Source organism: Euleptes europaea, chromosome 18, assembly GCF_029931775.1.
Source record: "Euleptes europaea isolate rEulEur1 chromosome 18, rEulEur1.hap1, whole genome shotgun sequence".
NCBI classification, from domain to species: domain Eukaryota; kingdom Metazoa; phylum Chordata; class Lepidosauria; order Squamata; family Sphaerodactylidae; genus Euleptes; species Euleptes europaea.
The window spans coordinates 34,144,769-34,157,527 of record NC_079329.1 but is presented as its reverse complement, the minus strand read 5'-3'; the positions used below and the strand labels follow the sequence as shown (position 1 = coordinate 34,157,527).

At 47.0% G+C, this 12,759-nt stretch overlaps 1 protein-coding gene across 6 annotated transcripts in view; it reads right to left on the bottom strand.

The window, feature by feature from the left end:
• The window catches only part of MAPT (microtubule associated protein tau), a 103,489-nt gene extending 92,789 nt beyond the window's left edge, over positions 1-10,700 (bottom strand). For all 6 annotated transcript variants that reach the window (XM_056863921.1, XM_056863926.1, XM_056863922.1 and 3 more), the window contains exon 1: positions 10,626-10,700. The gene's annotated coding sequence lies outside the window, so the exon portion shown is untranslated. The remainder of the gene's footprint in view (positions 1-10,625) is intronic.
• Positions 10,701-12,759: the final 2,059 nt, after the last annotated feature.

The window sequence follows — 12,759 nt, the reverse complement described above, 5'->3', positions numbered from 1 at the left end:
GTTTTCATGGCAAGAGACTAACAGAGGTGGTTTGCCAGTGCCTTCCTCTGCACAGCAACCCTGGTATTCCTTGGTGGTCTCCCATCCAAATACTAATCAGGGCTGACCCTGCTTAGCTTCTGAGATCTGATGAAATCAGGCTAGCCTGGGCCATTTAGTAGGTAGTTATGTACAAATCATTGCTTAAAGTACTGGGTTTTTAAAGAAAATGTAGTTTATAGGCTAAGGATTAGTGAAGAAGATGTAGTTTATAGGCTAAGGATTAGTGATTGATATTTTTTGTTTCTTTTTCTTTCCCCATATTTTATGTATGTAATAAAGTTTTTAAATTTAAAAAAGGGGGGGAAGGAGCAGATCTGCACAAGGGCTGTCTGAGGAGGGAGGGGGCCAAGCAGTAAAAATGAATGTGAAACCTTTTGAGCGGAACACCCCACAAATCTTGGGATCTTTGTGTGAGCAGCCTGAGGTTTATCATATTATTCTCTCCCTGGAGGAGAAAATCTAAATGGCACCAGACCGTAAAAGAGACCCAGTTTGGGAATATTTTAATGAAGTTCCTGTACCTAGGGGCAAGGCAGGCATGCTTGCAAAATGGAAACGTTGCAACAAAGAAATCGAAACATTGCAACAAAATGGAAACAAAATCGCAACAAAATGGAAACATTGCAACAAAGAAATGCAAGGCCTGATTGCCCAAATGAAACTGGTATGAAATTATTGCAAGGTGAACTATCTGTGCACTAGTAGTAAAACCAAACCAGTAATTTTTGATATAACCGTAAAACTAATCTGAAAAGTTATTATTCTAAAAAGGAAACCTTCACCTGGTTGTAAATATTAAGATTATACCAGCAAGAATGAGTCTGTCTGTAAAAAAACATAATTTAAATCTAGTCTTACTGACTAGTGATTTAAATCAAATCCACCCTGTGTGATTTTCTACACAGGTAAGAGGACCTGACTGGTATGGCCAAGGCTAGCCTGATCTTGTCAAATCTCAGAAGCTAAGTAGGGTCAGCCCTGGTTAGTATTTGGATGGGAGACCACCAAGGAATACCAGAGTCATTATGCAAAGGAAGGCATTGGCAAACCACTTCTGTTAGTCTCTTGCCTTGAAAACCCAACTGGATCACCATAAGACAGCTGTGACTTGCCAGCACTTTGCACACGCACACACAAGAGGGCTGTATACTGTAACAAAGAGGTTCACATTAGCTTGGGAGAGGGTTAGTGACTGTATACTGTACTACTGTGGATAGTTCATACTGTCTGTTGCTGTAAGTAGGATCCTACTATGTAATCTCTCCATAGTTTTAATGTGACCTGTTAAAGCTTATGCTTGGTTTCAGCTCTGTTCAGATCTTGGTTCCAGATTTCTGCAATCCAAATCCTACTGCACTGTTTACTGTATGCCCCATCCTATTAACTGTATTAACTTACACGGTGCAGTCCGTCTTGCATCTCAGTGAGAAAGCTGGACTGTAAATAACACACAAAGAAATAAAATTATCATGGATAAAATCTTTTTTTTTAAAGTAAAATCCATAAGGCTTTTTTGATTGCAAAATCTGAGCCAGAAACCCTACCCCACAGTTGTGAACTCCAAATCCAAATCATTTCACCATTCATACAAAAAGACTTCCAGACCATTATCCATATTTCAAAATAAAGGGGGACCAATTTCTACAGGCTTTAACCTCATTTTTTTACAATAGCACTTTATCACTAAAATGCACTCATGATACCACTAAAATACACTTCTGATTTACTCCAACAGCCACACTTGCATCTTTCCGCAACAGGAAAAAAAATCAATGAACAGTTCACTTCTTGGATGCCTGTCACCAATGAATGCAAGCTTTCAGAAGCAAAGAAATACAGAAAAAAGCCTGCACTCAGCTGAATAGCCTTTGCAAAGGAGGCCCCTCCTCTTCCCAACCCCTTAACCTCTTTCCAGTCCCGTAACTAGTAGTACATAATGCGCGAGATCCCAAAGACCAATTTAAATAGCGTGCCTTCAGCAATTTCCCTCTGTTTCTCTGTGTACAACACAGTGCCAGAATAACTGTGCCAGAATAAGAAGGGATTTCACAGTGCCAGAATAAAAAGGGATTTGACGTCTTCTAGTTGCAGTGTTCTCAACAGTAAGGCTGAACAACTGATGGGCTGTCAACTGTCAGGCTAAGCAGACTAATGCCTATGGGGCAAATTTGTTTGTCACCTCACGCACGCCCATCCAAAACCACTGCCACCACTTCCATTAACATTCTGGTAACCATGAAGGCTATTTCATAGAATCATAGAGTTGGAAGGGACCACCAGGGTCATCTAGTCCAACCCCCTGCACAATGCAGGAAATTCACAACTACCTCCCCACCACCACATTTCTTTCCTTCTTTAGTCCTCTGTGTCACCATGCAAAATCAAGATGGTGCCCAAAGACATATTTGAAACAAGAATCCTTGGGTGTATGTGAATGCTTCCCTATATATCTGACTGTGTACTCAAACTTAGTTCAAGCCTGTTGTTCGGTTCTTTCAAGCATCTCCAAAACCCACCGATTATTGTTTTCTTCGCCATTCAAATTTTGGGGGAAAACATGGTTGATGGGACTGGGTTATCTCAAAATCCCCAAAGAAGATGAAGAGTTGGTTTTTATATGCTGACTTTCTCTACCACTTAAGGCAGAGTCAAACTGTCTTACAATTACCTTCCCTTCCCATCTCCACAACAGACGCCCTGTGAGGTAGGTGAGGCTGAGAGAGCTGTGACTAGCCCAAGGTCACCCAGTTGGTTTCATGTGTACAAGTGGGGAAACAAACCCAGTTCACCCAATTAGCCTTTGTCGCTCATGTGGAGGAGTGGGGAATCAAACCCGGTTCTCCAGATCAGAGTCCACCGCTCCAAACCACTACACAATGCTGGCTCTCAAAGCACTGAAGTGGTTAATTACAAGACACACTAACTCACAGCCCATTTGTCTATAAGAAGGATAAATACCAATTTGTTGTTCAGTGCATATTCCCCACACGTAACATTACTAAAAAGTCTACCCGTTTCACATCCTGAGTTCAGAAATCTCAAGGGGGAGCACATCTGCCTGTGCGCACACGAGCACACCAAGAGTGAGAGACCAGGCAGCGAGTTTTCAGAGGGAGATGTTTGTTTTAAAAATAAAAATGTAGACCCTGGCGTGTTTTGTCAGTAGGTCAGAAAAGTTGACTTTGCCCTACAAGACTACCCGTCAGACTCACTTTAACAGAAAGCTAGATATTTTAAGCCCTGACCTGGATGGCCCAGGCTAGCCTGATCTCGTCAGATCTCAGAAGCTAAGCAGGGTCAGCCCTGGTTAGTATTTGGATGGGAGACCACCAAGGAATACCAGGGTTGCTGTGCAGAGGAAGGCACTGGCAAACCACCTCTGTTAGTCTCTTGCCATGAAAACCCCAAAAAGGGGTCGCCATAAGTCGGCTGCGATTTGACGGCACTTCACACACACACACACACACACACACACACACACACACACATATTTTAAAGGCAGAAGAAAGAGAAAGAAAGAAAGAAAGAAAGAAAGAAAGAAAGAAAGAAAGAAAGAAAGAAAGAAAGAAAGAAAGAGCCAACTTGGAAGGCTTTAAGAGGGGAGTGGAAATGTTCATGGAGGAGAGGGCTATCCATGGCTACTAGTCAAAATGGATACTAGCAATGATGCAAACCTATTTTCTCCAGGATCAGAGGAGCATGCCTCTTATATTAGGTGCTGCGGAACACAGCTTCCTAGAGGCACGTTGGTTGGCCACTGTGTGAACAGACTGCTGGACTTGATGGGCCTTGATCCAGCAGGGCTTTTCTAATGTCCTTATATGTTTGTCCTTATAAGGTGGTCAACACTGCAAATAAAAAAGGTTGCTGATGAACCAAGCCTCCATACCATCTGCAGTTGTGTGCCTCATTTGGCTCCAGACAGGATGACTCAGGCTTCTTAATTTGGCTTCAGAAATATGGAGAGCGGTACATCTATAAGAATATGGTCTTGGTCTTAAGAATTCTGGTATGACCCAGGCTTTCCTCGTAACAGGAAGGAACCACTTCTGGCTGGCTTTTCCCACAAGCTGCAATGCCATATTCAGGATGATGTAAAACGATGATCACTTTCCTCCGGAAATTTTCATGCAGAAAACCCTGGATCTTCCACTTTAGTTTGGCTGTTGGCAACATAAATAACCTACATTCTTCATCGTTCTTCCACTAGTCTGTCAAGATTCCTGAAGTCTCCTGAATCAATGCAACCAGAGTATTCAGTTTTAGAACTATTTCCATCCAATTACAGAGAATGGTATCACTTTACTTGGAATCCATGGAATCTGGGTGGAGCATCCGTATTCTTCTTCCGTGGGTGACCCCAAATCTTTCAAGGAAATAACCTTGTGATAAACACCTCCATGGCCACCAAAGCAGAAGCAGAAGGGGCTCTTTACAGTAAAAAAAATACCCAGTTTCCTCAGTTCTTTGGGAGGAGAGACACCTCCTTGCCTATCACCCTTAATCCAGCTACATGGGAGGAGATGAAAGCTTCTCTGTGTTATTATTGTGTCTTAGAGGGATTCCAGTCAAGTTCATCCTTGAGACCGAACAAAGTTGTGGTTCTGGTTTTTGAGCAGTCAGCATCACTGCCAAGACCCAAGCACCAGCAGAGGGCTCAGCGTCAACTCTTGATACCAAGGCTACAACAGTCTTACCTACAGCCTTCCCCTCCGTCTGGTTCTTCCGCTCTCCTGATGCCTACACTGTCTCACACACACAGCCAGAGACTGATGGACAGGCAGCCAGGAGGAGCAAGAGACAACCCCTCTCTCTCTCTCTCTCTGGGGTCAATCCATTCCATGGAAAAGTGTTGGTGGCAGAGCCCCAGCAGTGTCTGCTGCTGGCTGTGCATACATACGAATCAGGAAAGGACAGGAACCAAAGGGGAAGGCCACAGGACTAGGGAGAACTCTCAAGAGGTTTTTGTGCACAGTATCAGGTCTAGAGAAGGGGATAACGTCGGATTTGTGTCTCAGTGAATTTACTGACCTCTTCACCTGACTGGTCCATTTAAGATTATATTGAAAATTTACACCTAGATAGCTAAAAACTTTCACCTGTTCGATTTGGTGTCCATTTAGTTTCCAGGATAAAGGTTTCCAAGATTTGGAGAAGACCAAAACTTTAGACTTGTTGTAGTTTCAAGGGTGTTTTCAGTACAGAAGGTCGCGAAAATCTGCAAGTCAGTTTAACCCAACCCTTGAACAAAGCCCCGGGCCCTGATGGCCTCCCATCCGAAGTCCTTTCTAGATTTTCTGACAAATGGGCACCTATGCTAGTAGCCCTCTTTACTAAAATCGATGAGAGTAGAGTCCTGACTGACTCCTGGACTTCGGTGATAGTGACACCCATCTTCAAGAAAGGCGACCCCACTATTCCGGCCAATTTTCGACTGATCAGTCTTCTTTCAGTGGTTGGCAAGCTTTATGACAACCACTTACTTCCCAAACTACTCGATTGGGCTACACTGCAAATTGGGCAAGAACAAATTGGCTTTTCCAAAGGTAGATCTACCATGGACCACTGCCTAGTCCTGTATCATCTGGCCAGCATTTGCTGTATCATTTGCCCGGTTTGAGTTTAGCAATTAGCAATTTTACCTCATCGATTGTTACCGGCGGCCAGTTAGGGTTCCCATGTAGTGTTTGATCAGTGGAATTCGCCGGCGAGATGCTTGGGTCGTGAAAAATGGTAGTATGTCAATATTTTGCTTCTATGCCAATAAAGGTTTGATGATGATGATGATGATGATAAGGGCATAAGATGGGTAGAAAGGGTAGCTAGTGGTGGAACAGAGGGGCAGCACTGATAACAGCCATGAAAAGACAAATCTCAGCTGTCCATATTGCAGCAGCAACCTCCCTGCACGCATGCGCACACAGGATTGAGGGGCATTAGAATAAACTGTAGATTTCTAGGTTGAAGTTGGCCTTGACTTAAGGAATACATTCCTTGGGGTGGCACCATTTTTTAACTCCTCAATCAAGATAAACTGTGGAACTCCCTGTCCCAAGATGTGGTCATGGCTGCCAACTTGGAAGGCTTTAAGAGCAGAGTGGACATGTTCATGGAGGAGAGGGCCATCCACGGCTACTAGTCAAAATGGATACTAGTCATGATGCATACCTATTCCCTGCAGGATCAGAGGAGCATGCCTATTATATTAGGGGCCGTGGAACACAAGCAGGATAATGCTGCTGCAGTCGTCTTGTTTGTGGGCTTCCCAGAGGAACCTGGTTGGCCACTGTGTGATCAGACTGCTGGACTTGATGGACATTGGTCTGATCCAGCATGATTTTCTTACGTTCTTATGAAGGCTTCAGATGAATTAGACAGTGGGCAGGCAAGACCAGAGAAAAAGTATTTCACTGTAAAAGTGAGGGATGGAATGAGAGCCGTATGTGGTTTCTCTTTGCTGCCTGGCACAGTTCCACAAAACTGATCACAAATGGAAAGAGGGATTTCCTCTATATCATTGTTTTGGTTTATACTCTCCATGAATTGTAAAGGTGGCCTTCGGTTACTGTTGTTGTTTACAGTCTCAAATAGCGCATCGCTCTACTTTTATTGTAGTTTCTGCGACTGGAACCACAGTGCCCAAGTACTGCTCAACATTTTCTTTCTTTCTCTCCTTTGGGTTCTCTTCATGCTGGAAGAGATTTTGCTCGAAAGCAAAGACTGAAACGATCCAACGTAACATCTTGTCAAAGCCACATGAGGCTTTACCAAGGAAGTCTTCAACTCGAGTCATTTCTGGCAACAGCCTACGGATCCTGCACACTGACAGCGAGGCAGAAGTCTACATGAGAGCCAGCGTGGTGCAGTGGTTAAGAGCGGTGGTTTGGAGTGGTGGACTCTGATCTGGAGAACCGGGTTTGATTCCCCACTCCTCCACACGAGCAGCGGAGGCTAATCTGGTGAACTGGATTTGTTTCCCCACTCCTACACACTAAGCCAGCTGGGTGACCTTGGACTAGTCACAGCTCTCTTAGAGCTCTCTCAGCCTCACCTACCTCACAGGGTGTCTGTTGTGGGGAGGGGGAGGGAAGGTGATTGTAAGCCAGTTTGAGTCTCCCTTAAGTGGTAGAGAAAGTCAGCATATAAAAACCAACTTCTTCTTCTTGGTTATTTTAGGAACGGCAAAGAAAAAACCCTGAATCAACCCTGATAGATAGATTGCACTTTTCTGACTTATGCTGTCTATTTTCATTGACTAAAACCCTGAATCAGCCAACACTTAATTGGGGTACAAAGTTTGTTTCCCAAAAAGATGCATTTTCCTTGGATAATTACAAGATTTAACAAAGATCAGACTACAAATGCTTTGGCATTCTTCCCTATTACAAGGTGCAAATCATGCCCACCAGTGAGATAAAACAGCATGCTCCAAGAAGAGTGTTCTAAAGAAACCATTATTTGTACCACAGTAATTGAGAAAATTTTAAATTATTAAGCGTTGCCATATTTGGAAAGGGGAGAGGGGCTACGCTTCCTTAATGTGTAATCCTATGCAGAATTAGTTCAGTCTGGAATCAATGGGCTTAGATTAGACTCTATTCATGCCTGAATTACAGCAGAATATGAAAGTCGTAAACAATTTATTCAAGGGCTGCTATTAATGACTATTCATGGTTCAAACCTTTACTGTAACAGTGAATGCATTAAGTAGCCTTTCTAGTACATTTTTCTTCGACCCTTCCTCCAAGAAGAAGAGTTCTTTTTTATATGCCGACCTTCTCCACCACTTAAGGAAGAATCAAATTGGCTTACAATCACCTTCCCTTCCCCTCCCCACAACAGACACCCTGTGAGGTAGGTGGGGCTGAGAGAGCTCTAAGAGAGTTGTGAGTCTAGCCCAAGGTCACCCAGCTGGCTGCATGTGTCAGAGTGGGGAAAATAACCCAGTTCACCAGATTAGACTCTGCCGCTCATGTGGAGGAGTGGGGAATCAGAGTAGAGTCCACCGTTCCAGATTAGAGTCCACCATTCCAAACCACTGCTCTTAACCACTACACCATGATGGCTCTTCCAAGGAGCTCAGGGAAGCACATATGGTTCTCCTTTCCACTGTTTATCTTCACAACAGCCCTGTGAAGTAGATTAGGCTGAGAGACTGATCGGTCCAAGGTCACCCAGCGAATCTCAAGGCAGAGTGGAACTCTGAACTCACATCTCCCAGTTCTGACACTGTAACCACTACCCTACACTGGCTTTCTTAGAGAGCAATCCTAAACTGGTCTACTCAGAAGTAAGTCCAATTTTGTTCAATAGGACTTACTCCCAGGAAAGTGTTCTTAGGATTGCAGCCTTAGTCTCTCTTCCACCTTAGAATATGCGGGTAACAACTGACCAGACTACATAGGAATCAGCTGAAACAGCCTTCGAGCACTATATTTAATACTACTGAATGTTCATAATCAAGCAGCCCAAATTATTCAAGTCGGTTATCTCTCTAAACCGAACAGCTATATCCACAGATTAGGAAAGATCTCAGCACATACAGCAGCTATTTAAATCTGTTGAAGAACAACAGATGATCCCACAAGGCCTTTCGACCCTGAAAATTTATGATCTCATCCTTCTTACCACATTGCCTTCGCTGACAAATCATCAATGGTATTACATATTGACATATTCACTTATTCAGAATTAGTTATTGGTTTCAGTCTCATTGAGAGAAAGGCAATTATGGCAAAAATCTATAACAAAGGGTATTTCTATATTAATTCTAGCATAACATCTTTTTAAAATGCAAATTCTGTCAGTAGACAAAAGAGGATTTCCCCCCCTCCATCCCCACCCAAAACTACAGAAGCATACTACAGTCTTCACCCAATGAGAGCTGCACTTTGCATCCATGGATTCCAGCCTCGCAGGGGCGTGACCAGCCGCTGCTGTAACACTCCCGGTCCATTTTTTCTTCGAGAAAAATCATTTCAAATGAGGGTGGGGAATAAACAACGAAAGCAGAGAATAATCAGGCAGAAGATCCTTGCATGGCTGTGATCTCTAGAAAGCAGAGCCAAAAAAAAGGCACTTCGTCGCCACATCTAGATCCAGAAGAAGCATCTGGCCACATCTTATGTATTGTCCATAGCAGTTACGTCGTTTCATTCACATAAGGAGAATCAGACAATTTCCAGCCAGGAGAGAGAGCCGCTTTCAGTCTCCCCCAACTAACCCGCCTGGTTCTGCGGGCACACCCAAGAATTTAGAGCCCAAAGGACAAATGCCATAATATTTAACTTTACCATGTAACAAAGCAACACACCTCCCAGGATAGATAGAAGACCTGTGGTAGCCTTAAGCAGAGTTCTTTGGAAAAGACATTAACACAAAATACCTTATCCTTTCTTCAATGGTCTATTTAACATACACACACACACAATATCACCATAATTCTCTAAGCAATACTGTAGGTATGACACCGACTGCAAAACATGGCACCGGAGAGGCGGGGGGGGGGGAGCCCATCCTTCCTTATCCAAGATCCACACCTACTGCAGCACCGACAGCCTGTCGTTCCCCATCACCTCCACAATCGAAAATCGGTCTTCCACACAGGGACCCAAAGCTACGGGAGATCTCAGGTTGGGGGCGTCTCCAAGGAGGGAGGGAAGGAAGGGTCAGGCAAGCGGAGGCAGCCTTCCCATTCACTCCCAGCCCGGAGAGCGGCAACGGGCAGGATAACGGGAGGCATTTGTGATCTCAGATCCCTGCAGCCTCCCTTTCCGAAGAAGACACTCTTCGTCGACTGCAAAGCACGTTGCCCTGACATACCGCCTTGCCCCCCAAATATGCCACGCTGCTGCTTTCCCCCCCCCAATAGACAGGAATCAAGTGTAAAAACCCTTCACGGAGAGGCATTATTGGGCACCTTCCCATCCTACCCTCGAGGTTCCGGGAGACACACCCCTGCTCCCCCATTGTGCGTGGCAAGGACCACCAGTGCCGGGGACGCGAAGGAGGCCGAAGAACAAGGCGAGGGGCGCCTGATTCGCACTGTGGCCAGCCCCGGCCTGGGGCAAGGGCGGATTTCTCCGCAAGAGGGGCTTCTCCCCTGCAGAAGGCAGGGGGAGTGGTGGTTAAAAGCGAGGGGGGGGGAGGAATCTATATAAATTGCTGTACCCAGGCTAAGAGATGGACTGGCTCGATAAAGGGAGCCGCAGCCTTCAGTTGGCAAGATCTGAGCAAGGCTGTCAAAGACAGGACATCTCGGAGGGCTTTCGTTCGCGGGGGTCGCCATGAGTCGGAAGCGACTGGACGGCACTTAACACACACACACACACACGCACACACACACCCACACACACACACACACACACACCCAGGCTAGCTGCGCAGAACAGCATCCAAAGCGCTCAGCCGTCACTTGTGCAAAGAAGCCATGCAAAGGGCACGCCGGCCGCCCTGCACGCCGCCCCCCGCCCCAGCCACGACCAGCCCCTTCCCAGCGCAAGTGCACGCGCCCAGGCGCTCCCCGCCCCAATGCAACCCCCCGTTGCAAGGAACCCCTCGCCCCGGGGCCGGGCAGCCCCTACCTGGCGCCGCGCCTGCTTGCAGCCGCTGCAGGGAGAAGCTCGCCGGAGAGTCTCGCTCAGCCAAGCCGGGAGGAGGGGGAGTGGCGGGAGGGGGGGGAGCGCGCGCCGGGCCGGCCTCGGGGGCGCGCGCGGGCTCCGGAACCTTCGCGGGGCGTTCAGCCGGCCCGCAGCCCCTCCCTCGGGGGCGGTGGCTGCTGCTGCTGGGGCTGCTCCCGCCTCGGAGCGCGCAGGCGCGCCATCCTCGCCCGGGTCCCCCCCCAGGACCCCTCCCTGCGGTGGGGCGGGGGGGGGGCGCGCGCGTGCGCACAGCCTTGGCGGCCCCCCCCCTCCCCGACCGCTGTTCTTTGTCTTTGCAGAAAGACGCGCTTTGCAGAAAGGCGCCCCCCCATCCCCGCACCAAATGCAAACCGGGTTTCTGTTGGGGGAGCCGAAGGGCGAGGACGCACGGTGGCTGGAGCCTCCTTTCTTCCCTGTTCCAGCCAGGATCCAGCCGGGATCGAACGCACGGGCGTTCGATCCTGGCTGGATCCTGGCTGGAACAGGGAAGAAAGGAGGCTCCAGCGCCCGTGCGTCCTCGCCCTAAGTCCAAGAAGGGTTGCCAGCTCCGGGTTGGGAAACCCCTGGAGCTGGAGGGCAGGCGACCTCAGCAGGGGCCAGCGCCCTCCCAAACATCCCTTTTCTCCGGCCATTTATTCATGGAAGGTTTTGCATTGGGTTTGCCGCTCCTTAGATGCACTTTCCCCCCGTCCATATTCTCAAAACTCAACAATAAGCCGCCGTGCAGTTTTTTGAGAATTCAGATGGGGGAAATGTGCATCGATAGAGTGACAAATCCAATGCAAAACCTTCCATGAATAAATGGGGCTGAGCTCTGTAGTCTGGAGATCAGCTGCCATTCTGGGGGAGCCTCCCGGGCCCTCCTGGAGGCTGGCGTCCCTAAGTCCAGCGGTACTGTAACAGTGGCCCAAAAGGTCTCCCGGTAATAATTGGCATCCAGACTGCTAGGGAAGCTGGGGGAAGGAAGGTCTACCTAGGTGCAGGCTTGCTCTCTGTGTGCTTTGAGTAAGTGGGTTAAGAGTCATGGAGTGTCAGAGTGAACGATAAACAATGATAGGAGAAACTGGATGAAACTACAACTGTGCTGAGTTGCCTTTCTGTCTGTGATACAATCAGATTTGTACAGAATGTTGATGTACCGTCATAACTTGCATTTGGATAAATATCCTTTCCTCAGTACAATCGGGACTCAGAGATTTCTGCCCATTAGGGCCTCTGGGTCGCAGCTGCCAGGATAAACTGTTTTCTTGAATACCCTTCTGCTATTGGGCTAAAGTCGATGGAAATAGACAGCATCAGTCGGAAAGGTGCAGTATCCCGACACCCAGGGCAGAGCGCGTGGCGAGCAAGCAGTGTTTGCTGTGGGGGCTCAGATGCAACCGGGGATGCTCAGTGCGGAAGTTGGGAGCAATGTTAGTTTTGAAGGGGCCGCCAGACTCCTGTTTAGAATCACTCTGTTATATATGTTTCATTTTGTCGTGAATCCGACTGAACCTATTAGGACGATGGCCGCCTTTAAAGCACGCTGCATTTACTGTGCGGAGGAAGAAGGGAAGCCGCCTCCGCTGGGGTAACTCAGAAAGCCTGCCGGCTCTTGTCACAGGTTACCGTACTTCACCGTCCAAAATGGACTTTGCCATCTGCGGTGCATGAAATGGCTGGCTGTGCGCTGGTTAATGCTACGCAGCCCGACTCTAGGTGACCTGGATGCAACATGCGTTGGATCCCCCAGCACACAGAAATGTCCCCAGGAACTGGGGTTGAAACATCAAGAATGGCGACTCTGTGCACTAACACAATTTTTTTTTTAATTCCCAAAAGTAAAACAGGCGCTGTGATTTGCTGCACAAAAATTGGGCCTTAGCCTACTAAGCAAGGACAGTTAGATGATACGGTAATGTTATTTTTATGGTTTTAATTGTATTATGTTTTTTTTAAAATTTCATGTAATAATGCTGACTTGACTAAAGCTGTTAGCTGTTCTGAGCCCGGTCTTAGCTAGGAAAAGAGAGAGTTATAAACCTAATAAAAAAATAATAACAGCTAGAATAAAAGATAGCAATCTAAGTACTGCAGA